Here is a 25,548-nt window from a genome sequence, read left to right on the forward strand (position 1 = left end):
ATCTTTAAATATATATATATTTTACAAATACACATATTTGTAAAATATATATATTTTAGGAAAAAAATATATATTCCTTCACAAGAAGACTTATGCAAAAAAATGTTTACAGCAGGTTGATTCGTAACGGCCTAAAACTGGAAACTATCCCTACAACCATCAGCCAAAAAATGGACAAATTGTGGTATGTTCGTGTCACAGAATAACATCCCACAATAACAACAACAAAACTACTGATAGACACAAAAACATGGGTAAACTGCAAAAATTATGCTACGTGCAAAAAGCCAAACAACAGAAGAATACATGCAGTATGATTCTGTTTATATGAAATTGTAGAACAGGAGAAATTAATCCATAGTGTAAAAAAATGTCAGAAGAGTTTCTGCCTCTCGGGGTTTGAGGGTGGAGACTGAGTGGGAAGCAGCAGCAGGAAACTTTCTAGGGTGATGCTAATGTTCTCTCTCTGGGCAGAAGCTTGGATTGCAGAGTATGAATTTGTCAAAACTCAGTGTATTTGTTTTCTAGCGTTGCATAACAAGTTACCACAAACTCTGAGGCTTGAAACCACACACATTTATTATCTCATAGTTTTTGTTAGTTGGAAGTTCACACACAACTGAACTGGATATTCTTCTTGGGGTCTCTCGGAGCTGTAATCGAGGGGACAGCCGGGGTATGTTCTCATGTGAAGGCTGTCCGGGGAAGAACCTGCTTCCACGCTCATTCAGGTTGTTGTCAGAATTCGCATCCCGGTAGCTCTTAGGCTGATGTTATCTTCAGCTCTCTGCCTATCACCTGGAGACTGCCTTACATCCTACAGCCCCTCCACAGTTCCCAGGTGCCCTGGGTCCCCTGTTGTGTGGGATTCTGCAACATGGCCCCTCATTCCAGCAAGCTCACATGAAGAGACTGTGGTCCTGTCTGCTTGAGAGAGAGAGATGTTGGCGGGGGGGTGGGGTGGGAGTGTTGGTCCATGTACTCACACCTTCCAGAGGTCTTCTGGCTTGACTGAGAGGATCTGTGAGGCATGCCCTCTGAAAGTCTCTTGGACTGAATAATCTGACCTTGTGATTTGGGGGGTTTCAGCAAGAGGCTGTACTGTCAGACCCTCAGATTTTTCTGTAGACCACGCCGTCCAGATTTGAGCACCTGTGGTCATCTGGAGAGGTGTAGAATATTCAAAATCTCCCACTGTTGCTTCCTTTCTGTTTGACAGTTCCCCCATCAATCCTCTTTCCACCCACATTTTCTTGTAAGCAGCCGGAAGAAACCAGGGGATGCCTTCAACACTTGGCTTGGCATTTCAGGAGCTCTATAACCAAATTCACGACCTACAAGTCCTACTTTCCACGTCACCACCGGAAGCAAGGTCACTTAACTTCCGGCCATGACCTGAAAAAGACTCCCTTCCTCCAGTTTCCAAATGCACATTTCTCACTTCCTATGAGCCTCACCGGCAGCCCCCTTAAAAGTCCAGGTTTCTATTAGTAACAGCTTTTTCGGGAAGATGTAGGCTTTCTCTATCATGCTTCTCTAGCCACTGGTGAGCTCCAAAACCGCTCCCCATTTTTAGGTATTCTTCACAACAGCCCCCCACTTCCAGGTAACCAAAACCTGTATGAGATCTTTATTGCTGCATAATAGATGCCGATGGACTTAGCGACTTAAAACCACACACATTCATTACCTCATAGTTTCTGTAGCTCAGAAGCCTGGACCTGACTCAGCTAGGTCCTCTGTTCAGGCCCTGCAAGACCACGTTCTCATCTGGAGGATCAGCTGGAGAAGAATTCTCTCCTAAGTTCACTCTCATAGTTGTTTCAAGAATTATGCCCTTGCTGTATGGCTGAGGGCCCAGACTTTTTGTTGGTTCTTGCTGGAGACCACTCTCAGACCCTAGATGCCACCCACAGCTCCTTGTGATGTGAGTTCCCCCAATATGGGCTCCCACTTCATGAAGCCCACACAAAGTCCCGCTCTAGTCTACCAGTGTGACGGACCCAAAAATCATACAACATAGTCACAGGAGGGACAGGTTCACCTCTTTGCCATAAGCTATTGGTTACAAGCAAGTTGACAGGGGTTGAATGCCGGGTGAGTAGCATTAGGGGTCACCTTACTGTATACCCAACACACTCAGGGAGTGAAGACTTAAGACTGGGCATTTTACATCAACAGGAAAAACAGGAGGAGCCTGCATGGTACAGATGACCAAGCGTCTGACTTCAGCTCAGGTCATGATCTCCAGGTCCTGGGATGGAGCCCTGCCTCGGGCTCCGGGCTTGTGCACTCTCTGCCTCTGTCTCTCTCTCAAATAAATAAATAAAATCTTTTAAAAATTTTTAAAAAGGAAAAATAGAATGAGCTCTATATATGCATGCTGAATTGCTGAAAGCATTAGTAAAATAAGACGGACTGATGGAGGGATAGAGGGATGGACAGATGGGTAAATATATGATAAGGCACATATAGCAAAATGTGGATGGCAAAATCTAGGTGTGGACGTATGCGTATTCACTGAAAATTTCTGTTATCCACTCGAAACTTCTCATAATAAAATAGTAGAAAAATCGGAGTACACCTAATAGAAAGAGCATAGACAGCAATCATCACTGAGTAACAAGAATGAGTCTTTTCTATTTCTTTATGTTTTTCAGCATTTTCCCACTTTCCTGCAATAAGCTTGACTTTTGTGTATAATCAGGAGTTGGGAAATTTTGTTTACTTGATAATGGAGCCATTATATAAGCCCAAGATCTCTCCAGCCCAGCGCTGGACTCCAGTAGCTTCACTGTCTTCCCAGGCATCGTTCTGCAAGAGAGCAGGACATGATCTCGAACATTCTTGAACTTCCCTAATACCGAGGTCTGGGTGGGCCATTTGCAAATTCATCTAAGCCCCCTGAGAGCTCGTGTTTTTAGGACACATCAGTCATCTCTTGGGCGTAAAAATAACAGGTTACACACAGCTGTTCTTTTTACATTTCCTAAAACTATCTCAGTTCTCTCTGATTCTAGTATTTCTGAATTTGGTGAATAAACCTAAGTCCAGCTAATCTTCGTGATTCAGATTCTATAGTAAAAACAACTATGTAAACACAGAGTGCTCAGGACTCATAAACCACATACCGAGGAGTACCTGTTAGTGGGATGCCGTTGTAGGTGAATTAATTAGTATTATTTAAAACATGGCCTACCACAGCCAATACCAACAACAGATGTTTGGGGAATGAAGTAACTGGTGTACACAGGCCTGGTAGACATTACCTTTTCCATTTTCTTTTTTTATAAGAGGAAATGGTTCTGTCCAGCCAAGCACATGATGAAGGCATTCATATTTAAGAAGTGGGTCCTGACATATGGAAGAAAGTTCTCAGGCTACTCATTGGCTGTTAATGGATTATCTATGCTCCCTGTAAAATCATTTGATCTATAAGCACTAGTCACTTCCTGTGTTAAGTCTGTGCTAGAGGCAAGAATAAAAAGAGAAGAGAGTAAGTACACAAAATCATTAGCAAATAATATAGTACAGTATTAACATGCTAGAGTAACAGTTTATTTCAGCGTTGGTTAAGCTCGACACTGGGAACACAAAGGCAAGCTGTCACTCTAGCCTTGAAGAGCTCATGGTGTTAAGCAGAACAGAGCTGAGACGGAGGTCCTCGCTGTCTGCCACGCTAAAATGGACTAGAAAGTCGATGAGTCGACAGAGATGGTAAAAATTCATGGACAAGAAAACTAAACCCCTTAACTGATGGGCTGGTTTTTCACTGGCATAAGGAAAACAAAGGAATAGCCTTAACTATCATCTTTAATTCGGGGGTAAACCAACAGCAAGGACAATGATATTGTTTGAGGTTTTAACAATAATCTTGCTCGTCCCAGGATGGAGAGCAAACTCAAACTCGGGGAAAGTGTCTCTTAGGATCCCACCAATATGACATGGGTAAAGGACAAACAAGTAAAGCTCAGCAATGATGTCTATCCTTGCAACCAGCGATCCCCGTGAGAGTTTTAGGGGCACTGAGAAAAACTCGGCGGGGGGAACCATTTTGCTAACAATTTTACAAACAATTTTGTTTGGGAGATGCTATTTGAATATTTAATAACCTTATTGATATACAAAGAAAATACAAAAAAAAACTGCATATATTTGAAGTATACAAGCTGGTGAGTTTCTACGCATATAAACCACTGAAACCATTACCGCAATCAAGACAATAAAATGATTCATCACCACCCACCCCCAGGACTTCCTCATGCTCCTCTGTGCCACGCCCCTCCCCACCATCCCTAGGCAGCTACTAACCGGCTTTCTGTCACCGTAGATTACTTTCAGTTTTCCAGAGCTCCATGTGAATGAAATCGTACTGTACACACTCTGCCTGGCTTCTTTCGCTCAGTGCAATGAACCTGAACTGCATCCATACCTAGCAAATGTTAATAATTTCTTTTTATTAATGATCGACTGATTGATTCCACCATATGGATATGCTACAGTTGATCCATTCACCTACGGATGACATTTGGGCTATTTCTAGATATTGGCAATTAACAAATAAAGCTTCTACGAACATCTGCATACGAGTCTTTGGGTAGACATAGGTCCATGAGTCTGTCATTTCTCTAGGGTGGAACAGAGTGGCCATTTTCTTTGCAAAGTGGCTTCCTCATCCTACCATCCTACTTGCAGGGGATGAGAGTCTTGAATGCCCTTCATTCTTGCCAACACTTGCTATGATCAGTTTCTTTAATGTATCCATTTAAATGGGTGTGTAGTGGCCACTCATTGTTTTTCATTTATAGTACCCTAACGACTAATGATGTTGAGAATCTTCCTATGCCTCTATTTGCCATCTGTTCGCACGGTTTGCTGAATTTTTAGTTAGATTACTTATTTTCTTATCGCTGAGCCTTTAAAATTCTTCATATAATCTGGACACATCTTTTATCAGATACACAATTTGCAAGTATTTCTTCCAGCCGGCTCATTCTCCTAGGAATGTTTTTTGAAGAGCAGGCTTTAGTATTGATCAAGTCTGATTTACCAATCTCTTCTTTTGTGGATCATGTTTTTATTGTTGTATCAAAGAAATCTTCATCTAATCCAATCTCAACAAAGTTTTCTTCTTCTTTTCTCCTACAAGTTCTAGAAATTCAGTTTTGTGATAAGGACGAGGATCCACTTGGGTTAATGCTCTGTACATGCTTGGGTCAAAGCCCCACGGACAGTTGCAGACCAACTGTCCGCAAGATTATGCTTTCCCCACGAACCTGCCTTGAACCCCCGTGTAGCTGTTCGCAGACGTGTAGATTTACATCTAAGCTTTGTCCTGTTCCACTCGTGCATTTTTCAAGCCAGTACCTCACTGCCTTGATTACTGTTATTTTATGATGTCTTGAAATTTTAAAATGCTAATCTTCATTTTTCAAAGTTTTTTTGGCTATTCCCAGTCCTTTCCATTTCCAAGGGAATTTTAGGATCCATTTGTCAAGCACTACAAAAGGGCCTTGGGACTGGGATTTCTAACTGGGATTGCATTCAAGCCATACAGCGAATGTGGGAGAATTCACGAGTGACCAGAATACTCTTCTAATGTGTAGACAGAGGATGTCTTCCCATGCGTTTAGGTCTCCCTTGATTTTTATCATCAACTTCGGTAGGTTTCAGTGTTCAGAACCCACACATTATTTGGTAAACTTACCCTTAACATATTTCATACTTTTGATGCTGTTATGAAAGATATCTTTAAACTTTTATGGCTTTTCCTCATTAATATAGAGAAATACTATTTGTTCATTGATTTTGCGTCCTACAACCTTGTTAGGCTAACTTAGCCGTTCTGACAATTTTGTTGTCGATTCCATCAGATTTCTATTATAGATAATCTCATCACTTGGGAATAAGGTCAGTTTCACTTTGCTTTCAAACTAACTGCCTTTTATTGCTTTTTCTTTCCTGATTGTCCTGGCTAAACTGCCAGTACAAGAACCAAAGTGGTGAGAGAACATGCCCTGGTCCTGTTCCTCCTGATCTTAGAGGAAAAGCAGGCTTTGATGTGAGCTGAAGGTTTTTTTTACAGATACCGTATAAAACGTTGTGGAAATCCTTTCAATTCCTGTTTGTCAGTAGTATGTATTAGAAACAGATACTGGATTGTGTTCAACGCTTTTTGATGGGAGAAGAGGAGATCCTCTATTTGAAGGACCATGTGGGCTTTTTTGTTGTTGTTTAATAAGATACATTGTATCGATTCACTTTCCAATATTTAATCAACAGTGCATTCCTGAGATAAACCATACACGATCATGATGCATAATCCTTTTTATGTATTATTTGAATGCTTTGCTAAAATCGTGTTTAAAATTTTTGCATCTAGGGTCATAAAGGACATTGCTCTAGAATTCTTTTTTGTAATGTCTTTGTCTTGCTTTTAAACAAATTTTCAATCGTTTAATTTTTTTTAATGTTTGTATAAAATTGGTATGATTTCCTCTTTAAATGTTTGGTAGAACTGACCAGTAGAGTCATTTAAGCTTGACATTTTCTTTGTGAAAAGTCATTTGACCACAAACTCAATGTTTCTGATAGATACAGGGTTCTTTAGGTTACTTCATTTGTAAGGAGCGAGCAATGGTGTCTTTCAAAGTGTTTGTTCATCAAGTTGCAAATTTGCTGGCATAAAGTGTTTCATAGTATTCCCTTATTTTAAAGATTTTGTTTACTTATTTGACAGAAAGGCCACAAACAAGGGGAGTGGCAGACAGAGGCAGAGGGAGAAGCAGGCTCCCAGCTGAGCAGAGATTCCAACTCAGGGCTGGATCCCAGGACCCTGGGATCATGACCAGGCCTGAAGGCAAGACACTTCACTGAGCCACTCAGGCGCTTCAGTGTTTCTTCGTTTTAAATAACGTATAATCCACAGTGATATCATCTCACTCATTCCTGATGCTGGTTGTTTGTTGCTTCTCTTTTTTCGTCTCTTCAGTCCGTATAGAGGTTTGTCAGTGTTACTGGTCTATTAAAGAATCAGCTTTTGGGGGGGCGCTTGGGTGGTTCATTAAGCGTCTGCCTTTGGCTCAGGTCATGATCCCAGGGTCCTGGGATCGAGCCCCACATCCCTGCTCGGTAGGAAGCCTGCTTCTCCCTCTCCCACTCCCCCTGCTTGTGTTCCCTCTCTTGCTGTGTGTCTCTGTCAAATAAATAAATAAAACCTTTAAAGCAAGAAAAAAAAAAGAATCAGTTTTTGGATTCAGTGATTTTCTCTGTTGTCCTTTGGGTTTGTTTTGGTTTTTTTTAATGGATTTCTACTCTGATCTTTTTTTTTCCCTTTCTTCTATTTAATTTAGGTTTACTTTGTCCTTCTTCAGGCATCTTAGGATGGAGCCTGAGGTCACTGATTTGAGGTCAATTTTGTTTTCTAACATGGGAGTTTCATGCAACTCATCTCCTGGAGTTCTCCACCAGGATGGTCCCACAAATTCTGATGCGTAGTATTTTAGTTTTAATTCAGTTCGCAACACTAAGCTCTCTTCTGATTTCTTCTTTAACCCCTGGGTTATTTACCAGTATGTTCCTAAGTTTTAAGTATTTGGGGATTGTCCCAATATCCTTCCATTGTTGAATTCTAATTTGATTCCATTGTGGTCAGAGAATACTCTTCATATAATCTAAAACCTCTTTAATTTATTGAGACTTGTTTTACGGCCCAGAATATGATCTATTTTGGTAAACAGGTCATGTCCGATTCGAAGAACGTGCATTCTTCTGTTGCGAGATGGAGTATTCGACAAATGTCAATTAGGTCAAGTTGTTCAAGTCTTATCAATTATGAAGAGGGGGTATTAAAATCCCTAACCATAATTGTGGATATTTTCCATTTCTCCTCGCAGGTCTATCCAATCTTGCTTTATTGGTTGTGAAGTTCTTTTATTAGGTGCATAACTTGTTAAGACGTCCTTTTGTTGAATTGACTTCAACAGTCTTACAAGAGGACCTTCTTTATCCCTTTACTCTGATATCTTCTTTGTCTGAAATTAATATGGCCACTCCGGTTTTCTTTTGATTATTATTATCACAGTAAATCTTTTCTCCTCTCTTTGTGCTTTTGTAGTTAAGGTGCATTTGTTTTATTTTTGTAGGCAGCGTAGAGTATTGCTTTTTTCATCTTCTAGCGATTTCTTTTAATCAGGGTATTTTACATTTACATTTAACATGATTATTGGTATGGTTACGCTTAAATCTATAAACTCGTTGTCTCTTGTTCATTCCATCTGTTCTTTTTTCTCTTCTGAATTGATGGTATACTTTTTATGATTCTATTTTATCTTTTTTTGTTAGCTTCTGAGCAATATGTCTTTGTTTTGCTATTTCAGGGGTGGCTTTGGGATATATAGTATACATTTCTACTTTCTCACAGTCGGCCTTTAAAAGATATTTTATCACTCTGCATATAGGATACAAACCTTAAAATACTGTGCCTCGTGTTTCCCACTGACTTTTATGCTACTGTGGTCAAGCATTTTGCTTTTACACTTTCACACTCTTTATAAACCTCATGCTACATTCTTATTTCTTTAAGCGCTCACCTGTCTTTCAAAGAGATCTAAATAATACCTATTAATTAAAAATAATAAAAATATGTTAATAAATACATTTTAAATAAATGAGAATATATGTAACATATAATAAAAATTATGTGTGTATATGTGTATCGCTTACACATCTGCCCACGTAGTTCCATTTCCAGAGCCCCTCATTCCCGCATACAGTCCGTATTTCTCCCCCGCCTCGCGTCCTTCTGTCCCAAGGACGCCCTGTAGACCTCATGGTGCGGGTTCACTGGTGATGAATTCTTTCGGCTTTTGATTGATTGATTATCTGGAGTCTAGCATCGGCCTCCATTAAAGCAAAAACACGGAAGGGCAGTTGGGGTACAGTTTTAACATAAAATTAAGTCTCTGGGACTCGGACTGCTACGTCAGCTGAGCTGAAATATTGTATTTTTGTTTTCCGGACGCAGCCCAGACCTGGTCGCCATTTCAGAAAAGCGCATCACTTCCGAGGGCGCCTCCCGGCCCCGACCCCGCCCACGACCCCCGACCCCGCCCATGACGACCCCCTGCCGGCCCTGACCCCCGCCCACGAGGACCCCCCCTTGCCAGCCCCGACCCCCCGCCCACGATGACCCCCCCCCACCCCGACCCCCGACTCCGCCCACCACGACCCCCTGCCGGCCCACGACGACCCCCTCCCGCCCCTGACCCCCGACCCCACCCACGACGACCCCCTCCTGACCCCGACCCCCGCCCACGAGGACCCCCCTGCCGGCCCCGACCCCCCGCCCACGATGACCCCCCCCACCCCGACCCCCGACTCCGCTCACGACGACCCCCTCCCGACCCCGACCCCGCCCACGACGACCCGACCCCCGCCCACCCACAACGACTCGACCCCGCCCACGACGACCCCGACCCCGCCCACGCAGCGCGCACCTGAGGCCTGCGCGTTCCCGCGACCCCCGGTGCGGTCCGTCCTCGGGGTCTGCGCGCACTCGGGCTCCGGCCTCGCACGACGCGGTTCCTGACTTTCCGCCTCTTCCCTTCTACACCACAGCTAAGGCCGCAGCTTCCCCCTTGCGGACGCGGTCGTTTCCGTAACCTGAAACCCGTTGCAGAGCGAATTTCGGAGACAGGGAAGGGTCGTGCAGCCGCGCTGCCGCAGCACAAGCCGCGCACCGTGGGGGCCTCAGGCGGTCATTATTCCTTTGCTCCCAGCTCTGTGGGCAGCAGTCTGGGTCGGGCTCAGCCGCGGCCTGCGGCCCAGTGGCTCTGCCTTTGGGCTGACCCGGCTGATCCTCCCGGGACACCGCCCCGGACGGCCACGGGCCTGGTGACCCGCTAGGGCTGCCCGCCAGCGAGGCGCCCTGCACGTGGCCTCTCCAGGGCCCGAGTTGAGGCTTCCTCGCGTGGTGATCTGCCCCCAAGAGGGAGAAGGTAGGAGCGGCAAAGCCTTCCGAGACCTTGGCTCTGGACCCGCACGTCCCCTCCGCCGCGGTTTGCTGGCCGCAGCTCGTCACAGGGCTGGCCGGGTTGACGGAGGTGGAAAACAGACCCCGCTTCGCCATGAGAGGCGCGGCCACAGCCCACTGCAAAAGGAATACATACACAGATGGGGTGTTTGTAGCCATATTTCGTAATCAGTCACAAAGCATTGCAAAATACATGTTATAAAAAGGGACGTCAGGTCGGGCCGGCTTGAGAAGCACCGCTGTGAACAGTATTTTGTCCATTCCGCCCCTCGCCCCTCTCCAAGAGCACATGCCCTGTCTTGGTTTCTCCTGCAAACAAATGACGACAAGTCCCCTCTTTACTCAAGAGAGCTTCCCCTCTGCGGGCTGATGACAACGGTCTCCTCTCCAGCTGCCAAGTAACAGGACTGTGTGTGCCTGCGACGGACAGTGTTCCTCGCTAGACACGACTTACACAGTCGTGAAGAAGTAAAATAAAATGAGGACGTTGTAATTACCCTTGTTTTGTTTTTTTCTAGAAATTGATGAACCAGAGCACTGATAGCCTGCAGTAAATTTTCCTGCAAGCAGTCTTCATTATCAGACGGCTGAAAAATTAATCAGATAACCGACCAAGTGAGTAATGAGACAAATGACAACTTCTGCCACACCAGGCACTACATACTCTTGACCGTGACATTCAGCTGGCGGTGTCCCCACATTAGAGAAGGCAAGACACCAGCACCACGGACACCAGAGACTCTTGTCCATGGACACAATGCATGACCCAAGTGATGGGATCTACCAGTTTGGCCCGGGAGTTTGGGACAGGAGCTCTGCACAGCACGACTCTGAACTCCACCAAGAGGACAGACTGTCCAGACTCAGACTCTCCTAGGCTGGCCTTGCTTTTGCTGATACGCTTTCCTCACAACCATGGGTTACACTGCACACAGCAAGAGTGGGTACAAATCACAGTGAAAACCGACAGACATTGAAGTCCGGAGGCACAGAGTCTCGGTGTCTTCGGTCTGCCCAGGGTGGCAGAGGCTGGGCCTGCAGAGAATCAGGATGTTTTCATTTGGGAGCGCTCCTCTCCAGCTTCTCCAACGCCAAAAGTCATCTCTGTTCACATTACCTTTTTAGGAGAACCCTTCCCTGGAATGCCGCTGCCTCCCCATAGGTCCTAGAGAGGCAAAACGACTTCAAACGCATGGAGCCTGCAAATATTTAACAAAGGTAAGTTCATGAGCCAGAGTAACCTCAATGTTCTGACAACACCCACTGGCCAAGGATGTGGGGCAGCCAACCAGAGGCCCAGGGACAGCCCTCTACAACGCCACCGGAAAGTACCAAGAGACAGCCTCCTCGTTTGGCTGAACGAGGGCACAACCTGTTCTAGGAACTAAGTCTAAAATCCTATCGGGCAACAGACGACAAATAGGCTTTCTTGCCAGACTGCACATAAAAGGTAACATTCGCGTGGCCCGGTTTCACATCCGGCCTGTTGGGGAGCTGGCAGCATGTAAGCATTTAAGAAGAGGTAGGGAGCACGCTTCTGCCCCCGCCCCTCCCCCAATAATATATTCCAAATCCTTGGATCTTCCAGTGAAATTTATTTCACTGGAAATGAAAGCCTCATTTCATCCTCCCAGAGAGCTGGACCCTTTGTTAGGAAATCTGAGCTCCCTACAGAGGACGCTGCTGGTGACCCACCCGATTCCTTTACCAGGTCAGTGGACCCATTTCCGAGCTGTGCGTGTTGGGTGCTCCCGGCTGCCCCCTTCTCTGGAGGGTCTCCTCCATCTGCCACACAGGAGACGTGCATCTGAGAGATAATGCCCCTCCCTACAGGCAGTCCAAAGCCCCCCACCCCCAACCCTGGGATTGGAGAGATCCTCCCTTGCCTCCAGGGAAGACCAGCTCTGAGGCTGGTCTCAGGCACACCCAGGGCAGGTGTGCCCCCATTAAACAGAGTCATGCAGCTGCCTGTGCTCTTAGCTTTCATGTAGACACAGCTCGTGTGTTTATAGCTCCACTCGACCATGACTTCAAGGACGGGAGCCCTCTAATCTTCAATGTTTGCTAAATATCCCCTACAGCTAGGACGTTCCAATTTTTTGAGAATGACCCAAAATAAGACATTAATGTGCCATACTGTTGTATATTCTACGTTGTAACGTAGAAGACACACGTGTGGGTGTGCGTGCATCTCAGAAGTACATTTCGAGAAAAAAATGTCCACCTTTACTTCTCCTGTTTTCTATTTCAGATTTAAAATGTGGGTCACTAAGATAAAAACACAGAGGGAGACAAACTATAAGAGACACTGAACTCTAGGAAACAAGCACGGCTGCTGGGGGGAGGGGGAGGGGTAGCTGGGTGACGGGCATTAAGGAGGACACGTGATAGAATGGGCACTGGGTATTGTATGCAACTGATGAGTCACTAAATTGTACCTCGGAAACGTTTAATACGCTATATGTTAACTAACTAGAATTTCAATAAAACCGAAAAAAAAAAAAAAAGTTGGTCACGACTCCCTAAAGTAATCACTAACCGAGTGATGTGTATGACACACAGCTTGAAAAACGCTGCCTGTAACGCTTAGCAAAGTCACTCACAAGTAAGAGGTGCTCCATAAATGTTTTATGAATGATTAAGCGATTGGCTGGTTATGAGACTATCCGACTAACAGTCTGGAAAGGCCCTGACCTTTGGCTCTGGGTCTTTGGATCTTTCCAATTTGTTAGACTTCCTGGCAAGTTCCGTGATTTACCTTCACAGACGGTGAGGCCCCTCGTGGGGCCCCAGGAGGGAAGGGATCAACGCGAAGGGCCCTTGTTGGTGTGTTTGTCCAAGTCCTTAGGCTCCCAAACAAGTCCTGTAGTTTTAGAAATAGGCAAACGGTGACAAATTCAAGACAGCCAGCAGTGACCAGAAAGTAGCTCAGAGTATTACCTCCAGAGAACAGCTGCCAAAGAAGGCTGCAAGCGAATAAAATGGGAATCATGAATGAAAGCAGAAAAATAAAAAATAATAAAAAATTGAAAGCAGCGAAGGCAGCTGTGAGAGTGTTTGGTATCATTACTATAGGAGGTCAGGCTGCCAAGCCGTAATCTGGAAAACACTCGTTCTGTGGGTTCCTGAAGAACACATTAGGGGAAAAACAAAACAAAACAAAACAAAACTGGGGGAAGGAGCTACTTCGTTATGAGCTGGAGGTAGGAGACTCGGGTCCTATCTAATATGAAACAATAAGGTCCACGTGCTTTTTTTTTCAACTGTGCTGACTTTTCCAAGATTCTAGAAAGCAAGCAAGCAAGGAGGAAGGAAGGAAAGAAAGGGGAGCCAGTGCTGGGCTGCACCAGGGGGCTATGAACAGTGGCTGCAGCCCTTGGTCCTCCTGGGCCCAGCTGGCCACCCCCTCGCTCAGCATCCGAGGGCATCAGGCTGGGCCCTACCCCAGTGACAAACCTAGCATCTCTGGGTCTGCGGTCCTATGACCCTCCTACCCAGGAACGTCTGAACTCCCATTTTATCAACCGCCACTCCCGGATGAGGCAACAGCACTTTGACCTATTTGCAACTACCGTCTCCTGCAAGCCGACTGTGAGCGTGAGTGGGAAGAAGTTCCGGCTTCAAGTCCGCCGCTCTCTAACAGACAGGAGTACACCCCCTCCCACTAGGAAGGCAGGCGGAGGTCTCCCCAGCGTCAACAGTTCTGGCGACCTTGTCATCGAGAGAAACCGCGGACGTCCTCTGACTGCATCCGCGGGGTTGGAGGCGTCTCGAAACACCACCGACGCTCGTCACCGCTTTGAAATTACGGTAGTTGCTACGTTTACCACCAGATCTTATTTAAAATAAAGGCACGCACATGACTACATCGCAAGTCTGCCTCTTAACATGGTGTAACTTTATTTCAATAGAACGGGTTTCCTTTGTAAGCCTTTATATTTTAAATTACGCATTTGAAAACGTGAGTCTGAGCTAGGTCCCTCGGCTTCACCAGGCCACCGGCGTGGGCCGGCAAGCGGGCCTGCGGCACGGACAAGGACCTGCACCGAAGGCCTCTGTACGCCGTTACACTTACTCCTTATTTCTTCTCATTTTCACCCACTTCCTTCTTTTGATTTAAAAAAACTATATGTTGGGGCGCCTGGGTGGCTCAGTGGGTTAAGCCTCTGCCTTCGGGTCAGGTCATGATCTCAGGGTCCTGGGATCGAGCCCCGCATCGGGCTCTCTGCTCAGCAGGGAGCCTGCTTTTCCCTCTCTCTCTGCCTGCCTACTTGTGATCTGTGTCAGATAAATAAATAAAATCTTAAAAAAAACTATATATTATTTACATATACTCAAATTACAGGAATAACTTAAGCGTATGTGAACCAGTGAAACGACAGCCCAAGGGCCGCCACGATCACTTCCTCCACGCCCCTCAACGTCAGAGCCCTGAAGAAACCCACCACGCCCTTGCCCCTGCTTCCACAAACACACGAGGCCTTATGTATTGCTTGTTTTCTACAACACGGAATCATTCTGCACACGTCACTCCGTGACTGACATCTGTCCCTCGGCAATTCACACTACAACACAGACATTCCTACGAGTCTGTGACTCGTCTTCCTAGTTTCTTTATATGCGTTTCTATAAAACTGTATGGGAAGGAACTCCCCTCATGCATGACACGGTGCGCCGGCCCAGCCTCTGCCTCTCGTCCGCCTCCCCACCTCTCCGTCTGGCCTTAGACACCCGTCGCTACCTAACAAGTCACCCTGGACTGTAGCAGCTTAACACAACACCCTTCCTGTCTCAGAGCTTCGGGAAGTCGGGAGTCGGGAGCACTGGGCTGCGTGGTTCTGGTGGAGGGTCTCTCATCGGGTTGCCCTCCGGAGGCCGGACGGGGCAGCCGTCATCTGAGGTCTCAGCCGGGGTCAGGTAGTCTCAGAGTCGGTATCGTTGGCAGGTGGATGCCAGCTGGTGACAGGAGGCCTGTGTCCCTCACCACGTGGGCCTTTCTAGAAGGCTGCCTGAGCATCCTCACAACATAGCAGCTGGCTTCTCGTGCAGCAGAAAGGGAGAACACCTTGGAAGCGGCCACGTCTTTTATGAGCCAGTCTCGAAAATCACCCGTCTGCATTTCGGTGCGACTCTACCAGCCAGCCAGGTCGGCCCTGTTCGCTGGGGTGGGCGCTGAGGCAAGGTGTGAACGCAGGAGGCGAGGCTCCCTGGAGGCCTTCCTGGAGGTGGGGTCCTCAACCTCCTGCAGGCACCGCCTCCCCCATCACTGCTGTCCACACCCTCAGTACCCCGCCCCATGCTTGTAAGAACACGTGCGAGTGGGCACGGTCCCCAAGTGGCCTACTGATGGGGGAGCTTTTGCTCACGTTAGAATTTTTATTTTATTTTATTTATTTATTTATATTTATTTATATTTTATATTTTATTTATTTATTTTATTTTTATTTATTTTATTTATTTAAATTTTATTTTATTTTGAACATGTCCTATGTCTGTAATTTTTAAGGTTAATGAAATTTGAAAACAAGTATTTTTAAATATTTAAAAATAAACCCAATCTCTGGTTCAAGATCACGTAAGGAAGAATGGGGCTGCTGGTCGGGGAGCCAGGGCCGGGGCAGCCAAGCCACGCCCCCCCCCCCCCCCCCCCCCCCGCCCCGGCGCTGAGCTGCGGGGCCCCACCCTGTCCAGCGCCTCCCTCTTGGTGACAGCCCCAAGGCCCCACCCTGTCCAGCGCCTCCCTCTTGGTGACAGCCCCAAGTCTCCTTTCGGGGGATCGTCACCCGTTCTGATCGCTCGTGGGAGTGCAGACTCAAGGGCTCAGGGCTTCTCCTCCAGGGCCTGTGCGGAGCCCTTTGTGAAAACCCCGTGCACCCACTCAGCCTCACCATGAACTTAATTTGCGTCTGCTCTGGGCCTTAGCTTGCCCCATTATTCCTCTCCCGAATTTTACAACAAGAAGTTCTCTTTAAGCTTTTATTCTCGTGAATGTAAATACAGATCAAGACGCTAGGGAAGGTATCCGCGTCCCCCCCACCCCCACCGCCGCTGGCCCCACTCACCCCAGAAAACGGAATGCAGGAAGCCGGGAGCCCTGGAGTTGGGCCGACCCGGTGTCTTTATTTCCACTGCCTCCCTGCTTCTTAAGCTCTTATTCCTACCGTCATTGCCACCAGCGGGTCCTACTTAGGCCTCGGTCCTTCGGTGACCCACCACGGGACAAGCTTTCAACAGGCAGCAAGGGGATCCCCTCCTCATGCCAGACGCTTTGCGAACACGGAGATGGGACAGGAAGAGTGTGCCGTCTGTCCCTAGACCTGGACACATACACACAGCACCCACTTCCAGCGACGCAGAGCCCAGAGGACGGAGAGGGTGGTCACGGGCGGCCTTCCCTTCATGGGGGGCAGTACACAGGGTCTCCCACGCTTATTTCTCATTTCTTCTCATTTTCACCTACTTCCCTTGGACCTTAGCAGGTGACCCCTGGGAAGGGTTCCATGGTCACCCAGGACAAGCACTGGCGAAGCAAAGGAAAAAAATGACATTCTCCTACCCGGCTAAGAGGCACTCATGATTCCCAGGGAGCGAAATTCGTGCCAGGTTTCTGAGACTGAGTGGGCCCCGGAGCCCTTCTCCCCCTCCCCCAACAAGTACCCTCAATTCCCAGGAACGTGGCTTGCGCGCTGCTGAAGCAGAATAATCTAAATTTTGTTCTGACCTCAGCAATTTAAAACACGCAACCAACAATGCCTGTATCCTTTGTTTTCTTCTCCTTAGGTCAGCAACGAGATCCAAGAGGGTTCTGTCTTGCCAGAATTCTTTATTTATTTACATTTTAAAAGTGGGGGGGGGCGTATAACCCCCAACAATGGTTTTGCTCCTTTTCTGCACTCCTACACTTGGGTCCCGGCCTTTACCTTGCTGGAGGGGGTGCTTAATCACTCCCAGGCTTTGCCAGAGCCGCTCTCGGTTCAACTGCACCCCTGTTTACACTGCAGCCCACATTACAGGATCCCACGGACTGTGGCTCCTCTGTGTCCTCCCTCAGAGGCCGGGCTGTGTTTTCATGATACACACAGAAGAGTTTCAGAAGCCTCAGCGCCCCCCTCGCTGGAAAATGCAAGGATCCGGGGATCGGCCCCCCTACCCTGCCCGGGAGGCTGATTTCCCCCTTCCCCCCAAGCCCCCCAGAGATGTCAGTTAAGATTTCTCATCAGCCACGAGAACGAATTATCCCGAATCATCCTGCTGAGAGACGCTGCAAGCCAGCCTGCTGCCCCCCCGCCCCCAGCCAGAGCTCCATCAAAGCCAGACCATCCTCTCAAAATGGAGGATGACCGCCGTCCTTCCCTTGCCTGGATGGGCCTCAAAATCAGCGTTTCTACAGAATACCAAGAAACGATGGCGCCTCCCCCACAGGAAAACCACTTTTACGGCTGATTAATCAGCAGCAATGTTGCAAATGACCCGTCTGCAAAAAAAAATCTTCAGCGCCTTGAGATCTAAATTACTCTCATTTTTCTTCCCCCCAAAATTAGGTATAATATTATAATTTCAAGTAATGCCGGAGCCATTTCTCCCTTCATTGGATACCAAGCTCAAGATGTTACAGGAAAAAGAAATAGCTTTCACCGCTGATATGAGAAATTTAAAAGACAGACAAGTGTGAGCAAACAAAAGCTGTCACTTCAAATACTGCGGGGGGGCTGGGGGGGTCTAGAAAAAATGCCAGAAATGCTCAAGTCTAAATAAAGTCATTTATTTGTTATTTTAACCCTTTCGCTGTCAGTCACTGGCAAGGCGAACGGGCCCTCCGGGGCTGGGAGGCACTAGGGCCAGCGCTCTGGGGCTCCTCTCCATGGTGGTCCCGTCACAGGCTCCGCTTAGTCCCCTGGTCCCCTACAGGGCTTCCAAACACAGTGTCGCCGACGCTTCTCTGCTCCCGACCGCTCCGAGGGCATCACTTCTTCAGGAAGTGTCCAAAGGCCACCTCCTTAAGCAAAGTGACTAGACCCAGAGTCACCCAAGGGCGGCAGCCGCACACCGTCCACACGTGTCCGTGGAAGCAGGTACGTGGCCGGGCGCAGCGGGAGTCCTTTCTTGAATTTAGTGTCCTAGACGGCTAGCGTGCAACTCCGAGATAGGACTCCTCCAGGAAAGGGGAGAAGACACAACCCGGACAGACCCGGGGCGCATCCCTTGCTCCTTCCTGGTCACGTTCCTAAGTCTGTTTCTGAGGTCGAGCTGATGGCCTTCGACAAAACACTGAGTGAGGCCGGTGAGCGAGCGCCGCTGATGACGGGCTCCAGAACTAGAGGCAAAGTGTTTCCAGCTAAAATGGATCGATCGGACCCCAATTCTGCACACTTCAGCGGGCCCGAGATGAGTCAGTCACAGCTCTGTCCTCGACAATCTGTGCTCCCACCCTGACCCTCTCGGCCCAAGACAGTGAGGCTTCCGCTTCCAACAAACCGCTTTGGCGGTGGCCAGCAGCCCGCCCAGCCGAGAGGGCTCCACAGACGCACGTCCCACCCACGTGCCGATGCCTTGACGCGCCTGGTCTGCAAACTTTCTCCCAAGCACCCACCCGTCCCTCCCCGGCAGGGGGCCCACCTTGAGCTGCCACGCACCTGTGGCTCCCAGAGGGTAGCCTGGGAGGCATCCTGGGTCCTTGTCCCTCCCTGAAGCCAGCCAGCTCCTCAGCACAGAACCCAAACTCCCCCCTCCCGGCTCTCAGGTCTCCTCCGTCTCCACGCCCTTGAACCCTCGATCACTGCCCCCCGCTCAGATGTGCTCATCTCTGCTCAAGATGCTTCCTGGAGCCCCGAGCTCGTGCCCAGTCCCACCCCGGGCTCACCCCCTCCTGTCTCAGGGTGCCCACCCTACCTGCATTTCCTCTCCTCTGCTCCTTGGCACCAGGCACCGTGCCCGACCCGGTTTACGCGACTCGACTGTCCTACGAGGGATGAATGCTTCGTGGGCAGGAACCCGGCTGCTCAGCTTGGGGACCCTCAGGGCCTGCTACAGGGTGTGAGGCAGGGCAGGCCCTTAAAACGGACGGACGGAGGGCGAGGTGCTTGATCTATACATCAAAGCAACGCCCTTGGGTCTGTCCCAGGTAATGCTCGCCGGCTTTCCAGAGAAGTCTGCTTCAAGGAAATGCTGTGCTTTTCCAAGATAGCCACGGACAGGAGGAATGTGCGGGGTCTCCCATCCAGAGCTACAGGCTGCCTGGGGCTCATGTGACCACTTTGCCACAATCCCCAGGTTCCTCCTGTCTGGCCGCACCGTGGTCTTAGGACCTTCTCGGCGGTTCCTCACCTCGTGCAGATTTGCTGCGGGTGGCAGAGAAGGTGCCTCTGGGGTCCCCAGCACCCGGCGGCGGCCACCTGCTCACCTGCCCTGTGGCGGCCACCCCGACCCCTCGGGGTCGATGCTGGGGGAGCCGCTCCCGAGGCCTCCTCCCGTGTGCCGCTCCAAGGGACGCGAGGGATGCTCCGCCATGTGTTCTCAGCCCAGACATTCTGATGTGGGTTTCTGTGTGGGAGAGGAAAAGATGCACACACTCCCCGAGTCTAGGATTTGTGGCTTGTGTTATCTCACAACTTCACATTTGGAAGAGGTATTTTAATTTCTTATGAGTTGTGAAAATAATTATGTAATTCTGCCACCTTCTTAAAACTAAGATATTTCAAACTGACTCCATGTAGTCTGGGGCTGACACCCTTAAGAGGACTTGGCTTTTTTTTTTTTTTTTCCCTTGGAGTTTTCAGCCAATTTGTGCCAAACAAACTCTTGAGTTGTTAAAACAGTTCGTGATGGAGAACCATCTTGCATACAGAAGTAAAGGAAAATCCTTCTTCCCTCCCAAAATTAACTGTCAACAATGAGTTCTGAAATACAAATGCCGTTTGCGGTCTCGGCAAAGCCCACTTTCCGGTCTGTTTTTGGGCTCCGGCGGTCTTCAGTGCTGCCGGATTCCTCCGTCGTCCTGTCTCGCTCTTGTTTGTCCCTCCCTGGGTCTCCCTGACTTGTCCTCAGTTATTTAGGAACCTAGGGAAAGGTTCGAGAAGATTGCACCAGCAAACGCAACTATGAAGTTCTCAACGATGTATCTTAAAAGACTGCCCAAAAGGCATTTCTCTATGCAAGTCTTCCACTCTAGCGTTACCCCTCCCGACCACGAAGCCATGGATATTTCTGAGCATCTGTACCTGCCCAGACCTCGTCTGGGGCTCCAGGGACCCTGAGCGAACAGGCAGATGAAATCACAGACCCACGAGTGACCAGACGAAGCGTGTACTCCAACATCACCCCCAGCCGGCCGCGTGACACTCACCTCAAGGTGATCGTTTTGTTAAGTACAGACCAGAGACTGTCAGTAGCTAGAATGTGTTTATCATTTCTTCCAGGGCATAAGTTTTTTTTTTTTTTCTCATATGTATTTCATATTCCTAGCTGGAGGAATATCAAAAAAATCTGAATATCACCATCTGGAAGTTATGCCATGGGCTCCAGTGGGCAGGATTAGAGCTGGGTTTCTCTTCTTCCTCTAAAAGTGTGTTTCTTCTGCTTTGAAATGAGCACAGACACGTTGGATCCCCTGATGAGACCGACCCAGGCTCTGAACAGCCCTGAGTCTCCACCCTCCGGCCTCCCCGGCTCCTGGGCTTCTCCAGTGCAGAGGAAGGGGGGCAGGGTCCCTTCAAGGACATCTGATGGTCCGTGATTCACTCACCCCATAAATCGAATGTGCTGACAGACGCGAACGCCAGCGACGCGGCGCCCCGCTGCTCACCGAGCCGGCTGCTGCTCTACCTGGGTCCCGGGTTGTGCAACGGAGCCTCGGGAGCCATTCCAGTTTCGAAAGTGTGCGGTCATCACTGACTGAGCCACACGGCGTCACTCCCCTTCCCCAGCACTCCCCTCACTGGTGTGTCATGGTTACTCTGAAACGACTGGTATTCTTCAGGAACAGAGGCTGTTTTTTGAAAACACTCACTTTTCATGCCTCTAGTAGATCACGTTTATGTTTTTAAGTCTCTTGGAGTCCTCCCAGAATGCTTTGTCCTCTCCTCACGTGGCTCCCTCTCCGGCCAGACCGGCCCAGGAGCTTCTGAAAGAAGCCTCGCCACCTGGCCCGTGAGACACGCGTGAGACCCAGACTGATTTTTTAAATTAAATTTGTGGGGCGCCAGGGTGGCTCAGTTGGTTGGACGAGTGCCTTCGGCTCAGGTCATGATCCTGGAGTCTGGGGATAGAGTCCTGCATCGGGCTCCCGGTTCCCCAGGGGGTCTGCTTCTCTGTCTGACCTTCTCCCCTATTATGCTCACTTTCTCTCTCAAATAAATAATCTTTTAAAAAAATAAATTAAATTAAAATTGTAGTAAGATTTTTTTTATTGTTATAGACATAGCTAGAAAAATGTGGCTATGGCCCATGTCAGAGAGATTACTGCCTGTCCTCTCTTCTATGAATTTCATGGTTTCCGGTCTCTCACTGGTCTTCAATCCATTTGGAGTTTGCTTTGGTGTGTGGTGTGAGAAAGCAGTCCAGTCGCATTCTTCTGCTTATAGCTGTCCAGTTCTCCCAGCACCGTCTCTCTCTCTTTTTAAAGATTTTATCCATTTATATGGCAGAGGTCACAAGGAGGCAGACAGGCGTTTCTTAAAGACACTCATCCTCTCCCCACCGTAGGTTCCTGCCTTCTTTGTCATAGTTTACAGCCACTGTGGGGAAAAGGACAGAGCTTCCTCAAGAAATCAAAATCAGAAACACCAGACGATCCAGTAATTGCACTACCGGGTATTTATCCAGAGAAAATGAAAACCCTATTTGAACAGATATATGCAACCCTGTGTTTATTGTGGCATCATTTATGGTAGTCAAACTCTGGAAGCAGCCCAGGGGTCCATCGGTAGGCAGATGGGTACGGCAGCTACGCGTGCGGTGAGCACAGCATGACGTACACGGTCGTCCCGTCGCTGTGCTGGACGCCGGAAACTAAGGGAACGTTGCGTGTCAACTAGGCTCAAATTCAGAAGTTTAGAAATCCTAAATAAAATCCAATTGCCTTTTTAGCTCTGCCCTGTGAACTATTAGTTAACAGTCTGCTTTGTGTGTAGAGTCCATATTGATAACATTAGCTCTTTCTTAAATTTTCAAAGGACAGATTTGGTTCGGGGACATGCTCTGATGAGCGAGCACGGCTGATGTCTGATGGGGGGGGGGGCTCCCTAAATCCGGGGCAACCGCCTGCTGTAGACGTCTATTTCAAGTCTATTTCGAGTTAGAAAGCCTGCCCTGGTGAAATCCGGCCAGTGGCTCTAACCCACGCCCAACTGGTGTTTATCCTTAGGTGGTCTGGAGCACAAAGGAAGGACTCCCAGACTCCTCTAATGCGGAGAAACAGAGCTGCAGTCTCCTGAGGCCTGATCTGGGGTGAGGCATCCCGCCTCCCCAGGCAGCGGTTCCCTCCCCGGGGAGACGGATGTGCTAAGAGCACCCAGCCCGCCGGACGGACAGTGGGAATAAGTGAGTCTGCGGGCGAAACCCACAGAGCAGCAGCGGGCACAGGCAGCCGTTGACTAAGATGTTTGCTCCTTAATCCCTTTGGCCTCAGGACAACGTAACTGAAGACATTTACAGCACCGCAGAGGGCTGGAGCTGAGGTTCTCTTCGGGAGGAAGAAATCTATAAACCATTGCAATGAAGCATTTTATAATAATGCATTATACGACCTGTACTCGGAACTTTGACCCAGAACGCTGTCTTTTATAAACAAGACTCACAGGGAGACTTGGTCTACACACAACAAACCAGCTTTATACTCGGAGGAGATCAAACAACGGATCGCTAACAATGTTGGTTTTTTGTTTGTTTTGTTTTAAAGATTTTACTTATTCGTTTGACAGAGAGAGAGAGAGCATGAGCGGAGTGAGCAGCAGGCAGTGGGAGAGGGAGAAGCAGGCTCCCTGCCGAGCAGGGGCTCAACCCCAGGACCCTGAGCAGAAGGCAGATGCGTAGGCGGCTGAGCCACCCAGGTGCCCCGCTAACAATGTTCGGTACAAACTGGTTTATGTTCGTGGACCTAATCCTGAATATTTTTTACAAACCACCTTAACTATGTCATCAGGAAGGTTTTGGGTGGACAGCTTTGAACCTAACTTTACACTCTGAGGGTAATTAACAGTATAGGAGTGTTGCATATTGTATACGCACTTTGTAACTATTAGGTATAAGATACTCTAACACTGGGCCCATTCTGGGCTCAGGAAACAAAGCCCCTTGACATTTAGGACACCATCTAGCTTGGTTATTCAGACTGAACTGGGTAGGGAGTCATCTGGATTTCATTTTCCCACACTCTTGCCGTGGGTTAGAAGGGTCTCTGACAACAATTCACACTCTAAGCAGGCCTCCTCTTCTCTCTGACCCAAGGAGAACCGCGAGGTGGGAAGAGCTCTCCATGGAAAAGAGCATGCAAGGAAACCAGATCCGTGCAAGGCAGGACTGGACGAGCTGCATGGGCTCCCGGGACCACTGACTCCCGTCAGACATTCTACTGCGGTTCCTGCCTGCAGCGTTTATAAAAGCAAACTGTCCCAGAAAGCAACTGGCTCTTTCTTAGCTGGGGATGGGCTCTGACCACACCGAGTGGAACTGATCACACACTCCGCCCGGACTGGGGAGAGCAAGCTCCCGCAGCAAATCTGGGTGACATTAGCGAGTCTTCACACAACAGAAAGAAGATGAGGCTCTGGAAGCTTCTGAGGCTTGCCCAAGGCCCTGGGCCGACCCAGAGAGGTACAAGGTCATCTCTGGGCCCTTCCCCCAGACCTTGCTCATGCCTCCCTCTGCAAGGGACCAGCCCGGCCTGAGCACCCGCCTTCCAGGTATGCCTAGGGAACTGGCCAGGTCTAGGACCCTGGCTGTTCCTTTTCATCGGGAGGAGGAAGAAAGGAGCCTTCCTCTCAGGTCCCCAGTGGCGCCAAGGAGCCTCTGAGGCCCCCGTTTCCCAAGCTCTCCCTCAGCAGTAGCCACGATCTGCAACCCAACAGAGAACCACACACTCACAGGCTCGTGTTCTCATTTCGGGGGCCGTGTTCACGGTCAATTCCTAGCTCGAGTTAGCTCTAGGGAGGTGAGGCCCGTAACAGCCCTGCTGCTGTGCCCCGACAGCCTACAAGGTGTACAAAGTGCACATACAGACGTACACACACACGCTAGTCACCTAATAACGTCTGGGAGCGACGAATGCTTCAGTCCCTTCAGGACTCGGACACTGAGAACCTACCTAATCGCATTCACAGGAAACAGGCTAATGCTGTTAAGGTGGCATCAGAGAAAAGGATGCCAGGATCCAGAGACCTTAGTTTTTCTGATCTTGTTTTTGGAAAAGCCCGTCTTCTCCTTTACAGACCGATTACATCACCGCACACTGCGCTGAGCGTCAGGCACGGTGCGGGGGGGCCTTCCCGGGTTATCAGGTGAGTCCTTATGGGAGATAGCCGAAGACACCCACGCCCACATCTGCTGCAGACGAGGGGACGCAGGTGTACGTGACAAGGGACCCGCACCTCACAGCACCGAGCTGAAGCCCGAGGCCAGACCCAAGGCCTTGGCCTCCGCTGCTCTGTTCCTCTCCCGCTCTCACTGAGCAGAGGGTCCAAGAGCTCGGCGTCTGTTATGTAACTCACCTTCTCCGCAGGGCCGAAGGGTGGAAGCAGGTGCGAACTTTCCCTGAAGAAGGAGCTTTCTTCCCAGTCCGTCCTGATCTATAGGGACCTACATAAAAAATACAGATAAAGTATATCTTAGTGATTGATAGACATAGTGCAGTTTCCTTGAAAAGGATTCCAGACAATAGATAAATGACTTCCTATCCTTTATAGACTCAGTAGTGGTTGGGCTGAGGCTTACTATGGGTCCACGGGAGTGCTGGCCCTGGGAGAAAGAATAAAGAGTGTGGGGGAAGGGGCCGTCCCTTGACGCCAGAGATCAGAGTCGAGTTCTGATCTTATCTTTTATCTACTTTTATCTACTCAGAGTCGGAGTTCCAGAAAGCTCCGCTGGGTTCCGCACCAGAAGCTCACTTCTCAAACACTGCGGACGGAAGACGCATAGGAACACTGTGTGTTAACAACTCTGGAACCAAAAATTCTTAAAAATAAACAAAGTCTTAAAACTCCATGTTCAGAAAGAAAGATGGAGGAAGGGAGTATTTCGGGGGAGGGAGAGGACCCTTGGGCTTTGGCCTCCCGGCCGAAGGGAGGCTGTGGTGACGCGTGCCCTGTGGCGGTCCCATTTGCTCCCAGGAACGAGCAGGAGCCGACCGAGCCCGGAGCAGATGCGGCGCTGGTAATGTTGCTTCTGCTTTACTATTTTTAAGATGCCATAAGACTGCTTTGTCTTTTTTCTTAAAAAAAAAGAAAAATTACAGATTAACTTCAAACCGGTGCGGTAGACATCTCTCCTTGCCTTTCAGGAGGAGAATTTTGGAATCGCTTTAA

The 25,548-nt window shown here is 48.8% G+C and overlaps 1 long non-coding RNA gene across 1 annotated transcript in view; it reads right to left on the reverse strand.

The window, feature by feature from the left end:
* The window catches only part of LOC123944783, a 49,941-nt gene that overhangs the window by 9,708 nt on the left and 14,685 nt on the right, over window positions 1–25,548 (reverse strand). Inside the window, exon 2 of the long non-coding RNA XR_006818846.1 lies at window positions 24,736–24,823. This is a non-coding gene — a long non-coding RNA (uncharacterized LOC123944783). The remainder of the gene's footprint in view (window positions 1–24,735; window positions 24,824–25,548) is intronic.

The sequence above is a fragment of the Meles meles genome, chromosome 6 (assembly GCF_922984935.1).
Source record: "Meles meles chromosome 6, mMelMel3.1 paternal haplotype, whole genome shotgun sequence".
Lineage (NCBI taxonomy): Eukaryota > Metazoa > Chordata > Mammalia > Carnivora > Mustelidae > Meles > Meles meles.